This window comes from Nomascus leucogenys, chromosome 12 (genome assembly GCF_006542625.1).
Source record: "Nomascus leucogenys isolate Asia chromosome 12, Asia_NLE_v1, whole genome shotgun sequence".
Lineage (NCBI taxonomy): Eukaryota > Metazoa > Chordata > Mammalia > Primates > Hylobatidae > Nomascus > Nomascus leucogenys.
The window spans coordinates 80,854,753-80,866,820 of NC_044392.1; the positions used below are offsets into that span (position 1 = coordinate 80,854,753).

General features: G+C 46.6%; 1 non-coding gene across 1 annotated transcript; it reads right to left on the reverse strand.

Moving 5' to 3' along the window:
* Positions 1-1,808: 1,808 nt before the first annotated feature.
* On the reverse strand, positions 1,809-1,893 carry TRNAR-UCU. Its single transcript is given in 2 exon segments — positions 1,809-1,844; positions 1,857-1,893. It is a non-coding gene; the product is annotated as a tRNA-Arg (tRNA).
* Between the last annotated feature and the right edge of the window lie 10,175 nt (positions 1,894-12,068).

A 12,068-nucleotide genomic window follows, 5' to 3' on the forward strand; every position in this document is an offset into this window, starting at 1 on the left:
ACAACTCAAGAACAGATAAATCACAGGAAAAAAATTACAAATTATTCTCTGTATGGAAAGATATTAATCCTGATTCATAATAAAAGACACAGGCCAGGCGTAGTAGCTCCCACCTGTCATCCCAGCACTTAGGGAGGCCAAGATGGGAGGATCTCTTGAGTCCAGGAGTTCAAGACCAGCCTAGACAACATAGAGTGACCCCCATCTCTACAAAAAATTTTAAAATCAGCCGGGTGTGTTGGCATGTGCCTGTAGTTCCAACTACTTGGGAGGCTGAGGTGGAAGCACTGCTTGAGTCCAAGAGGTTGAGGGTGCAATGAGCTGTGATAGTGCCACTGCACTCCAGTCTGGGCAACAGAACAAGACTCTGTCTCAAATGATGATAATAATAATAATATAAATACAAATTTTAAAAAATCAATGTAAGAGACATGAATTAAAATCACAGCTAGAAACTACCTTTTGAGAACATGTGGGTTGTGGGGAAATAGGCACTCTCACACCTGCTAGGGAGAGAAAAATGGATACAATCTCTATGGGGCAATTTGCCAATATATATCAAAAAATGTACAGATTAAGAACGCACAAACCTTTGAACCAGCAATTCAACTTTCTAGGAATCTATCCTACAGATAGATGTACCTGTACTTGTGTACAATAATAAAGAACAAGGATGTTCACTGACGCATTGTTTGTAATAGAAAAATACCGGAAATCTAAATGTCCAGCTATTTGGGACTGTTAAATCATTACCATACATATGTAAAATGGAACAAGGCAGCTCTACATATATTCATAACTAAAATAAGCAAGTATAGCATACTACCATTTGTGTTTTTAAAAGGATATATATCAATAACATTGTTATTTATGACATTTATGACAAAAGATGTTAAAAATGCTGATATGGGCATAAAATAAATCTGAAAATATTTCCAAGAAACCATTACCACTAATGACTTGTGGAGAGAATTGCAAGGCTGCCCTATAGGAATAACAAGGATGTTTACTTTTCCCTGTACCTTTTTTGACAATTTTGGATTTTGTATCTTTTGTGTGAATTACCTTTCACTGTTTTTTTACGAGTTTTAAGATTCCATTCATTCCTGGATTTATTTGCTAACCTTGTGCAAAGCTAACAGTTGTCAGAAAAAAATATAGTAATTCCTGTCTTGGGGAGCTGATGGGCACTGGGCCTAGGACCTCTTTGCACTGGAATAATGGGGGATGGAAGCGGGTGACCTTATCAGAAATGCAGATGCCTGGGCCCCACCCCAGACGGACCGAATTAAGAGTCCCAGAACGACGGCAGAAATCTCCATTTTTGACGGGCTCCCGCTGGGATTCGGGTGTCTGCTCATCTGGAAGCCTCCATGCTGGAGAGGTGGTCAGATAGCACAGCGCACGCAGGGCGTAGGCGCGTTTTCTCGTCCCTCCCTCGCAGCCACAGTCCCGCTCAAGGCGTGGGGGTGTCACCCGAGACCCGGGCCTCCCCTGCACTTTCCTTTAGGCCGAAACCGCGAGCCCTCGCTTCAGTGTCGCTTTTCCTTTGCCGCCGCCGCTCTTCTCAGGACCTAGATCGACTGCCGAGTCGGCTGAGCCGGGCCCTGGGCCACCGAGGCCCGGGGAGCTGAGGGGCTCGGGACCCTGCGAGCCGCTTAAGAGGAAAGGACCGCAAGAACCGAATGCGGTGAACTGCGAGAGCAGGGAATGAGAGACAAGTTAAACCGTTTAGCAAAAAAAAAAAAAAATAGGAGATATGATGGGGGCAGAAAATAAATTGTAGGGGGGAGGGGAAAAAAGCGTTACGACTCCGCCGGGACTCGAACCCGGAACCTTTGAATGCCTTCAGCCTCTAGAAGTCCAATGCGCTATCCATTGCGCCACGGAGCCACCTGTTGGAGTCCCGGCGCATCTGCTATGTTAAGCCAGAGGCGACTGCCCCGCGCTCTTCCGACCGCCCCTCCCGTTGTCAGTGTCACCGAGACCCAGCCGCCGTGCTCAGGGCACTAACATCCGCCTCAAACGCGGGCCGCAGGCTCCCGGCCTCCCCGCAGTGGTCGCCCCTCAACAAGGTCGGCGACCCAGCTGAGCGAAGGGCGGCCGCAGTCCGACGGTCCCACCTGGTCGGTGTGAGGGCAGCAGCAACCCGGTCTCCTTCACGGTCCGGGCCTAGCCGTACAAATCACAGTCGCGCTTTTCCCTCCCCGGCTCCCTTCCTGCCCCAAGCGCCCCGCCTACCAGGTCTCTCCGGCGGCCGCTCCAGCCCGGCCGGGACCCCAGAGTTGCAGGCCCAGGCCGGCCGTTGCACCGTTAAGCCGGGCCGGTGACGCCGGGCATTTACGTCGCGCCTGTGGGCGGCCGAGGCCGCGAGATGTAGGCGGCGACCCCTCTCGGGCCTGGGCTCTTCCCTCGCGGCCCGGGCCGGCAAGCGGCCTCAACCTGCAGCGGCGAGCGCCGGCCGCGGCGACGTCTGTGTGCGTGCTTGTGCGTGTTTATTTGCGCGGGGTTCGGAAAAACGGGGTTTGGGTTGCATTTCGCTCCCCACAGACCCAGAGCCGAATTTCTGAGGTATCCGGGCTCTGGTGGACTGAGGGGGGCGACGCGCCCCGCGCCGCAGCATTCTCCGAGAGCTCGTCTTGCCGCCAGCACCTGCCTCCAAGGACGCCGCGCAGCTGCCCCGAGCCCGCGCCCCCGGAGCCCGCGACTGCGTGGGCGGAAGCCGGGAGGGTGCCAGCACGCGTGGGAGCGCTGGGAGCATGCGTGTGCGGGTGCATGTGGCCGGAGGGTGCGCGCTCGAGCGCGGCCGCGGGGTTTCCTGGTGGCTGCGAGCGGCGCGGACAGCAGAGGGCCTGGCACCGCTACCCGGAAGGGTGCGGTCGCCACGAACCTGAGAGGCGGCTGGGTGGGGGCCGGCACGTCTCCAGTGCCCTCAGTGATCCCCATCCGCAAGACCCTGAAGCCCTTTGAAATAGACGGTCAAAGCCGCGTGGTTGCTCTGCGACTGCAGCGGCGAGACCCAACGCCCGGCCCCCGCTCCTATTAGCTCGCAGCAGTCCCGGCCCCGCCTACTGAGGATTCTCAGGGCGGCCGCTGGGCGCTCTCTCCCAGCTCGGCCACATCCCGTTTCTGCACCAAACCCGCCAGCCGCGGCCCACCGTGTGCTCCACCCGTACCCGCCCCTGGCCAGCATTGCCAGGCCTCAATGCGGAATAGTCTCTGGCAGAGTTCAAAGAGGGAAAGGGAACTCCTGGGAAGAGTCTAGTGTGGTAGGGATTTTACGGTCTTATTTGACTTAACCCCAAGACAAAGCTTTGAGGCGGGTACATACATACCACCGTCCCCTTTATAATATTAGGAAGGGAAACTGCAGCTAAGAGAGGTTAAAAAACTCGTGTAGGGACACCCAGCTAGTGAGCGTGGGGAACTGTGATGAATCTGATATTTTGTTATGTTTGCAAACTAACACGTTAGCTTTCACGGTTTCATGAATGCTGACAGAACACACCAGACTTCGGAGTCAGAGGTAAAAGACTGTTAAACAAAAGCAATAGCCAGAGTGTCACCATGTTTGAGTTGGCTCCCTGGACCCCAGTTCTCACAGGAACGAAGCACACGGGCCCAGATGCATGCTTACACACAAGACGGGTTGCATTACAGAAGAGGAGTGCTGAGCTTGGGGAACCCACCATGTTATAGTGAGCAGTAAGCAAGCCTGCTCTTTGTTCCATAGGGAGACATTACCTCATCCGTCAAGATTGCTCGCTGCAAACACAACGCTGAGAAATGGCCCAAGTAAAGCGTGATCAGGGTCTTGCATTCTTGGCACATCTAGGAAGAACGTGCAAGGATGCGAATTGTGAATCGCTTCTCCAAACAGTAAGTGGCAGAGCCCTGCTTGGTGCCAGGCCTATTTAATTCTACTCTAATGTAAACAAAGTTTCTTGACAACATGATATATATATATATATATATATATATATGATTGTGATGCCCCTTTAATGAAATAAATGTCTTCACATTGCACGCAGGGAGAATTCTCACATAGGTAAAATTAGCCCTTAAAATGGAATATGGTTTTACATTGTATTTATTTAAACAAATCTTTTTTGAATTCTGAAATATGCCAGGCACTGGTGGCATCTCAGGGTCTCCACTGGTCCTAGGAGTTGCTCACAGCCCAAATGGGAGAAGAGATGCTCTGTATGCGTGTGGGAAAACCATACAGAGGAATTCTGCCTGGGGTATTGGAGCCAAATCTCAAATGATGAGGAGTCATTGACATGATTAAGTGACAGCTGAAATGCGTATATAAAAATTCTGGAAAGGGGGAATTGGGAAAGAATGTGCTAAGGAAAGATGTGTATGTGTTTGATTCCACTTAATGAATCAAACGAATAATTTTAGATATTTTATTCCACTAGATGAAACCAAAAAAATTACTATATCATGGAAAATATTAGAGATACAGTGTTAGCAGAGAGTGTGGGAAAGCCAGGCTTTCCCTGTGCAGCCTCCTGTGAGCTATCAAGGTTGTACTTTTTATGCCCTGCAATTAGAAGACTGGGGCCAGGTGCAGTGGCTCACGCCTGTAATTCCAGCACTTCGGGAGCTGAGGCGGGAGGATCACTTGAGGCCAGGAGCTTGAGGTTACAGTGAGCTGTGATCGCGCCACTGCACTCCAGCCTGGGCGACAGAGTGAGACCCCGTATCCAAAAAAAAAAAAAAAAAAAAAAGAGGAAAGTCACAGCCAAACAAGGTCAGGTGTGTGGTGGTTCTCTGAACAATTAATAAAGCAGTTTATAGGTAGCAATGTTAACATGTAAGAAAAATGAAAAGAGTATTTAGTTGCCATCTGGGGAAAAAGATTCAGTGGGTTTTGTCTTCCCCTTTTCTAATCTGGCTGAATTTTCTCAGGCTGTATCTATAGGAAACAGCCATTATACAACCTGAGCCAAGAATTCCCGCAAATGAGAAAGCAACCTCTTCCTGCCAACAGAGGGAGTCAAAGCATGGGTTATAACCACTTTCAACTGGGCTGATTTCTGCACATCTGCAGTTTGAGTTCGCTGGACAGCAAAGCCCTAAATTAAATACGGCGTCATGTTGGTGTTTTATTTTTATTTTTATTTTGAGACAGAGCCTCACTCTGTCACCCAGGCTGGAGTCCAATGGCGTGATCTCGGCTCACTGCAACCTCCACTTCCCGAGTTCAAGCGATTCGCCTGCCTCAGCCTCCTAAGTAGCTGGGATTACAGGAACGTGCCACCACACCTGGCTAATTTTTGTATTTTTAGTAGAGACAGGGTTTCACCATGTTGTCTAGGCAGGTCTTGAACTCCTGATCTTGTAAACTGCCTGCCACGGCCTCCCAAAGTGAGGCATGAGCCACTGCGCCCGGCCAGCAGGATTATTTTTAAGTTACTGTGTGGTTAGTGATTTCGGCCTTCCCAGAAGCTCTGGAAATGGACTATACTTCTACTGTATATATTTTCACTAGCTTTGCTTTACTCCAGAGGGATAAGGTTGCTGGAGTACTAGTTTTATTCAATTCAGTGAGTAGGGACAATACAGTTAGGCCTACTGTGGTAACAAAGTGAAAGTTTAAGACATAATTCCTACCTTCAAGGACACTCCAAATTTCCTAGAAGAAATACGATTTATGAATATGAAGCAATAAGCAAATGAAGCAAGGTAGCATGTGAAAAAGTGGCATAATGTGATTGGGCATCCCTACCAGTAAAAATTTTTTGAGTTTGGACCCCCAAGGAACAAGGATGCTCTATTGTACTAATAATAAAACATACCTAAAAATGAATTTTTAAAGGGTGAGATTTAAAAAACAAACAAACAAAAACTGTGGTCGTAGGGGTTAAGAGTACAGCCTGTGGAGTCAGGACCCTGTCATTCAAATCTTGGTTCAGCCTTTATTTGCAGGACATGATCCTTAACTTCTCTGCCTGAAAAATTATAAAATTGTTATGAGAATTGCAGGAGTTAATCCTCTCAAGGATTTATCTCAGTCCTGGCACATGGTAAGTATGTAACAAATATTTGCTATTATATTAGTAAGCAGCTCTAAGAAATTCCACATCCTGCAGAAACAAAGGACAGTACAGATACAGCATCAGCTAAATTTGTTGCAACCGGAGGGACATTGTACAGCTCCCTACCCAGCTCCTACTCAGCTGTACATTTCATTTCTGTTACTAAACAGAACACTTAGCTTCTCAGACTGAAGACATCTACCTTCAGCTTCAATTCCTCACAGTTCTTAGTTCAAGAACCTTAGGCACATTTTTATTTTCATTTTTCCCACCCAGCACATGGTTTCCCAAAACAAGGGTACCATCCACCCTTAAGGACTTAAGAAGACTCATTTCTTGCTAAAAAAAATCTACTCACAATGTTGAAATGAAGGCCTTTTTCATCCTAAAATCTACTCACAATATTGAAATGAAGGCCTTTTTCATCCTAAAATCTACTCACAGCATTGAAATGAAGGCCTTTTTCATCCTAAAATATCGTAGTGCTGAGTGTGATTATTGAGTCAGGCCAATAGCCAAACCACCTTAGGTGGCCAGGCAGGAATAGGGGAAGGAAAAGAAAATTTTCCAGGATGAAGAAAAACAGAACATCAAGACAAAAATGAGGGTTGAATGGGTTCTTAATGGAAGTACAGTTTGGGGTGATAGAAGATGTGTCAACAGACAAGGTTGGGAGGGTAGGATCCAGGCTAGATACGGCAAAAGGGGTAGGGGCAGACTTGATTCAAGATAAGGAATGTGGCAATGGGAAAGGCATTTGGCATGAGAAAGGCTGTGTTTAGAGTGATTACTATAGGAGGGGATGTGCAGGCAGAATGGAATGGGGCCAGAGAGTCAGGGAGACTACTGCATCCTATTTAATTTGTCTGATTTCTTCATCTTTTCAGAAAACTCTCTGAGGGTCTAGTTGTAGTGACCTTGGGGCATACAAAGATGAAAAACACATGTGCTTGGCTTACAAGCGTTATAGAAAGGATGATAGGCCACACATGGTAGGTAGCTCATGGCTGTAATCCTAGCACTTGGGGAGGCTGAGGCGGGTGGATTGCCTGAGCTCAGGAGGTCGAGACCAACCTGGCCAACATGGTGAAACCCCGTCTCTACTAAAAATATAAAAATTACCCAGGTGTGGTGGCACATGCCTGTAATCCCAGCTACTCGGGAGGCTGAGACAGGAGAACCGCTTGAACCTGGGAGGCAGAGGTTGCAGTGAGCCAAGATCACAGTATTTGCACTCCAGCCTGGGCAACAGAGCGAGACTCCATCACTGGAAAAAAAAAAAAAAAGGATGACAGGTACACAAACAGCTGTGATGTAAAGTAAAAAGGTCTTTAAGTGAGGTGCAGGTGTGATGTTACGGGACTTCAGGGAAGAGAGATTATGTTCTGAGAGGGAATTACACAGGGAGGCTGCATTTGAAATGGGCTATCTAACCTAGGACTGACTTGCATAAAAGGAATGCTGTGGCTAGGGCGCAGGGGTAGAAACCAGACTCGGGTTATGAGGAAGAAGATAGGACAAGGCTGGGAAAATAATGGAGGCTGAGCAGTTCAGTGCATAGTGTTTAAAAGGGTGCCAAAAACTTGATCTTTGTTGCAGCAGGTGCCGGTAAAGAAGGTCATTGGGTACTGGTGACAAAGTCAGGCAAGGTTCTGTGCCATCAGCCTGTTCAGAAGAGGACAAGAAACACAGCTAAGGATAAAGGGAACATGGTCTGGCCCCAAAAGGGGAAGGCTTGGGAGGCTGATGGAAAGACTTAGACTGGTAGAATGGTATTGGGAGAAGAGGTCTAGTCATGAAGGAAAACTGAGGCAGATGCAGGTATATCGTGTCTAAGGCAGGCAGCACCACCAATTCCAGATCTCATGGCTGGTTGCCTGGCTGACCAGGCTTCCAAGCCTAGTAGGGCTTGGAAGGATGTAGGAGTATCTTGTAAGTGGCAGTTACCTGTCTCTGCTGTTGAGATGGCTAAACAAAGGCTGAGCCTTGCTTGGGTCTCCCTGCACAAACAAAAGACCACATTCATTCATTTAAGCATTGAGACTAGCCAGGCTCTCCACAAGTCTCTTGGGACCCTTTGGTGAAGAAGACAAATGCTGTCCTTGCTGCCATGGACCTTGCAATCTTGAGCAAAGTCAGACAGCAAGCATGAATGAATATAGGAAATGGGCTTGACTTAAGGGATACAGCTGAGAAAGTCAGTGGGGAAAGATCCGGAAGCGCTTCAAATGCAAGGCTAAGGAGCCTGGGGTTGAGCAGCCCAATGTCACCTCTTCCGAGAATTTTCCCAGACATTCTTCTGCAGCCTGGTCTGCTGGTGATGGAGAGGGACTCCTGGGTTCCCAAAGTACTTTCAAAGCTCTATAACTTTCTGTGTCGTTTTCTATCTCTTCTCCCAGACAATAAGCATCTTGGGGGAGTGGGAGGAAAGTGGGGGGAGCATGTCTTCTTTTTCTTTATCTTTGTAACCTCAGTCCCTAGCATTGTGGCTAGCTCACAACAAGCAGCTTTGGATTTTGATTGAACAAATGAATGAGTCCTGTAGGCAATAAGGAAGCTACTTGACTATGTGCCTAGCTTATCTTCTGCATTAGACCAGAAGCTCTTGAAAGCTAAACATCCATGCTTTCTAGCTGTTTGTAATTCTCCCCAAGGCTTAGCAGAATGCTTTGTACACAGTGGACACTCCATAAATGTTGCCTGAATGCGTTTGTGGAAGTAGAAGTTGATCTTCAGTGTCCTAATTCCTGCTTTCAGTGACCCAGTTTGAGGGAGTAGGTCTTAAACTTCTTCCCCTCAGAATGACATCTCTGCCTTTTAAGTTCTCAACAAACTAGTAGGATGAATTCTTTTGGTAAGCGTATTTGGGAGGAAAGGCATTCTAAACCCCACTCGTGGGCCTCACAACAAATAACCATCTATTAAAGCTTAGTGAATCTTAATTGTTTAGCAGTTGAAAATAATAATGAAGTAATAACACATCACACCAGGCACTTTTCTGGGTTCTTCATGTATATCAGACCTCAATCTTCATAACAACCCTCTAAGATAGGCAGGATCATTGCCCCATTCTCAGATGGGAAGGCAAACCACAAGGAATGCAGCAGGATTGAATCCAGGCGCCTGTCCCCAAGTTCACATATAGCCTGGACTGCAGCAGTTGCTCCTAGAAAAGAAATCAGGAGAGAATCAGCAAGCAACTGGGAGCAGACTTGTTAGACTAGCGGTCTTCAAACTCTACCATGCTCTAGAATCTTGATGCCCAGGATGCGCCCTGAGGCCAGTTAAATCAGAATTTCTGGGGATGGGACCCTGGCATCAGCATTTTTTTAAAACTCTCTAGGTGATTCTCATATGTAGCCAAATTTGAAAATAATGCCCTCTGCCCTTCCTGCAAAAATGCTGACCATAAACCAGGAGTATCAGCATGACCTGGGAGCAGATTAGAAATGCAGGCTGTCGGCCCCATGCTAGACCTGCTGAATCAAATCTGTATTTTACTAAGATCCCCTAAGTGACTCATTTGCACTAAAGTTTAAGATGCACTGGTTTAGGGCTTAGGTATTCAAGCTCTCATTATTCCACTTGGGCTTCTGTTATTAGCATGAATTTAAATCCTTAACAAACAAATCTCAAAACTCCATCAAAAAGCTCAAAATCAATCTGATATATATTGGCTCAAAAAATTACTTCAGAGGAAACTATGACCTTTTACTTCTCACTGTGTGAGGGAACTGAGAAAGAAAAGTTATATCGCTAATGGTGTGTAACAGAATGTAGGTTCAGTCCAATCTAAAAGAGGCAGATGAATAACTCCTGGCTGCCTTCCTTCTTCTAAGTCAGAAGGATCAGCCCTACGACCTCAGTTAGGCAATGACCATACTTGAGTACCAAGCTGATTGATAAAGAAAATCCTCCAGCCAGAGGTATCTAAGCTTTCACAACTTCTGCTGTTTCCCCATGGTATGTTCCTGTTACAGACCCATAAATGACACCAGCAATCCTTGTCCCAACTGAGATCTTGTTATTTGTCATTCAGCTTTCTGAATCTAACTAGATACATTGCCTACTTTTTAGTTTAGTTTTTTTCTTTTTTTCTTTTTCTTTTCTTTTATTTATTTATTGTTTTTAGACTGAATGTCACTCTTTTTGCCCAGGCTGGAGCGCAGTGGCACAATCTCGGCTCGCTGCAACCTCCACGATTCAAGCAATTCTCCCACCTCAGCCTCCTGAGCAGCTGGGATTACAGGCACATGCCACCGCACCCAGCTAATTTTATATTTTTAGTAGAGATGGGGTTTCACCAGGCTGGTCTCAAACTCCTGAGCTCAGGCGATCCACCTGCCTCAGCCTCCCAGAGTGCTGGGATTATAGGCGTGAGCCACCACGCCTGGCACTTTTTAGTTTTTATTTGCCATTGCTTTTGTTTATTTATAACCAAATAACTGAAATTTGGAACTAGACTCAGAATGTATCCCAGTTCATCTGAAGGACATGGAGGTCCACTGGTATGCTCCTTATTTCACTATTTCACTATTTTTTGGTCTTTGCCCACTTTTTCCTTGAAATGATCCATTCTGTGCATTTATTATATCTCAATACATCAGGTAGATAGTCATAACCAGTAGCAAATACACTGGCTGAAATTGCCCTCCTTGCTTGGAATGTCTGCCCTTGAATGCAAATTATTTACTGGATCCCTGACGGTGTAATTGTATAACTGCAAATTCGTTTGTAGAATGGTTAGGTTAGCATCCCCTTTTTCTCAGATCTTCAGTAGTAGACTATAAATGACCAGAAAGGGGAGGGCTACTTAGTTTCAAGTTTTTCAACACTAGTAATGGAGAGATGCTATGGTTTGGATAGAGTTAGTTTGTCCCCACCAAAACGCATGTTGATAATTTGCTCCCCAGTGTGGCAGTGTTGGAGGTCAGACCTAGTGGGGGGTATTTGGGTAATGAGGGTGGATCCTTTATGAATGGCTTGGTGCTTTTCTCATAGTAGTACATGTGTTCTCACTGTTGCTAGACTGGATTACTTCTCATGGATATGGATTGGCTCCCATGGAGTGGGTTGTAATAAAGACAGGATGCTCCTCAGGTTTTTCTCCCCCTTCACACATGTCCACTTCCCTTTCGATCTCCTTTGCCATGTTGTGATGCAGCACAAAAGCCCTTGCGGGAAACAGGGCCATGCCCTTGAACTTCTCAGCCTGCAGAACTGTGAGCTAAGCAAACCTCTTTTCTTTATAAATTACCCAGTCTCCAGTATTCTTTTATAGCAATACAAAACAGCTAAGGCCAGGAGCATAAAAAGAGAAAAAGAGGGGCCATGCCTTCCCCTGTTTCTCTGGATGATCTTACTTGCTGGCCAAGGGTTTGTCATTTCTAAGCCTGTGGCGAACAATAATGATACATGGAAAGACCGTGTAGATGCTGTCCTAACAGAGTCCATGCTAGAGCCTTGAACATGACTCCTGTGAGTGTTGAATGGATGGATGGATCAATTAATTCTTCAGGTACATTTATGACTGGGGCTGATACTGAGCTCATAGGTACTAACATGAAGTAAGGGCCAGAGCCCATTCCCATTGAGCAGGCTACCCACCACTCTGCTGGGCTGGTACCCACACTGTACCACTCATTACAGATGGCACCTAGAATGTGAGAATGTGGCTCCAAGTTGCAAGCCGGAAAACAAAGAAATGTTTAAAACCCAACCTGATATGGCTTACTTATAGGACTGGTTAAAGGGAGAGAAGTGGAGCCTGACTGGCTAGGAACCTTGAAGGGGTGGGACCCAGCAGTCTCAGAGCTGCAACAAGATGGATCTTGGAGCAGTAATAAGAATTTAAAGTAAGTCGAACTGAGAATGGATTAATATGGCTCTTTAGTAAATCTGGAGGCAAAATTTAGAAGCAACAGAGAAGTAAAAAGGAAGGAGAGACCAGGAACCGGAGCTGAGTGGGTAGAAGCTCATTGAAGTTTTGGGGAATGAAGAGGGAGCAAGAAGAAAGAAGGT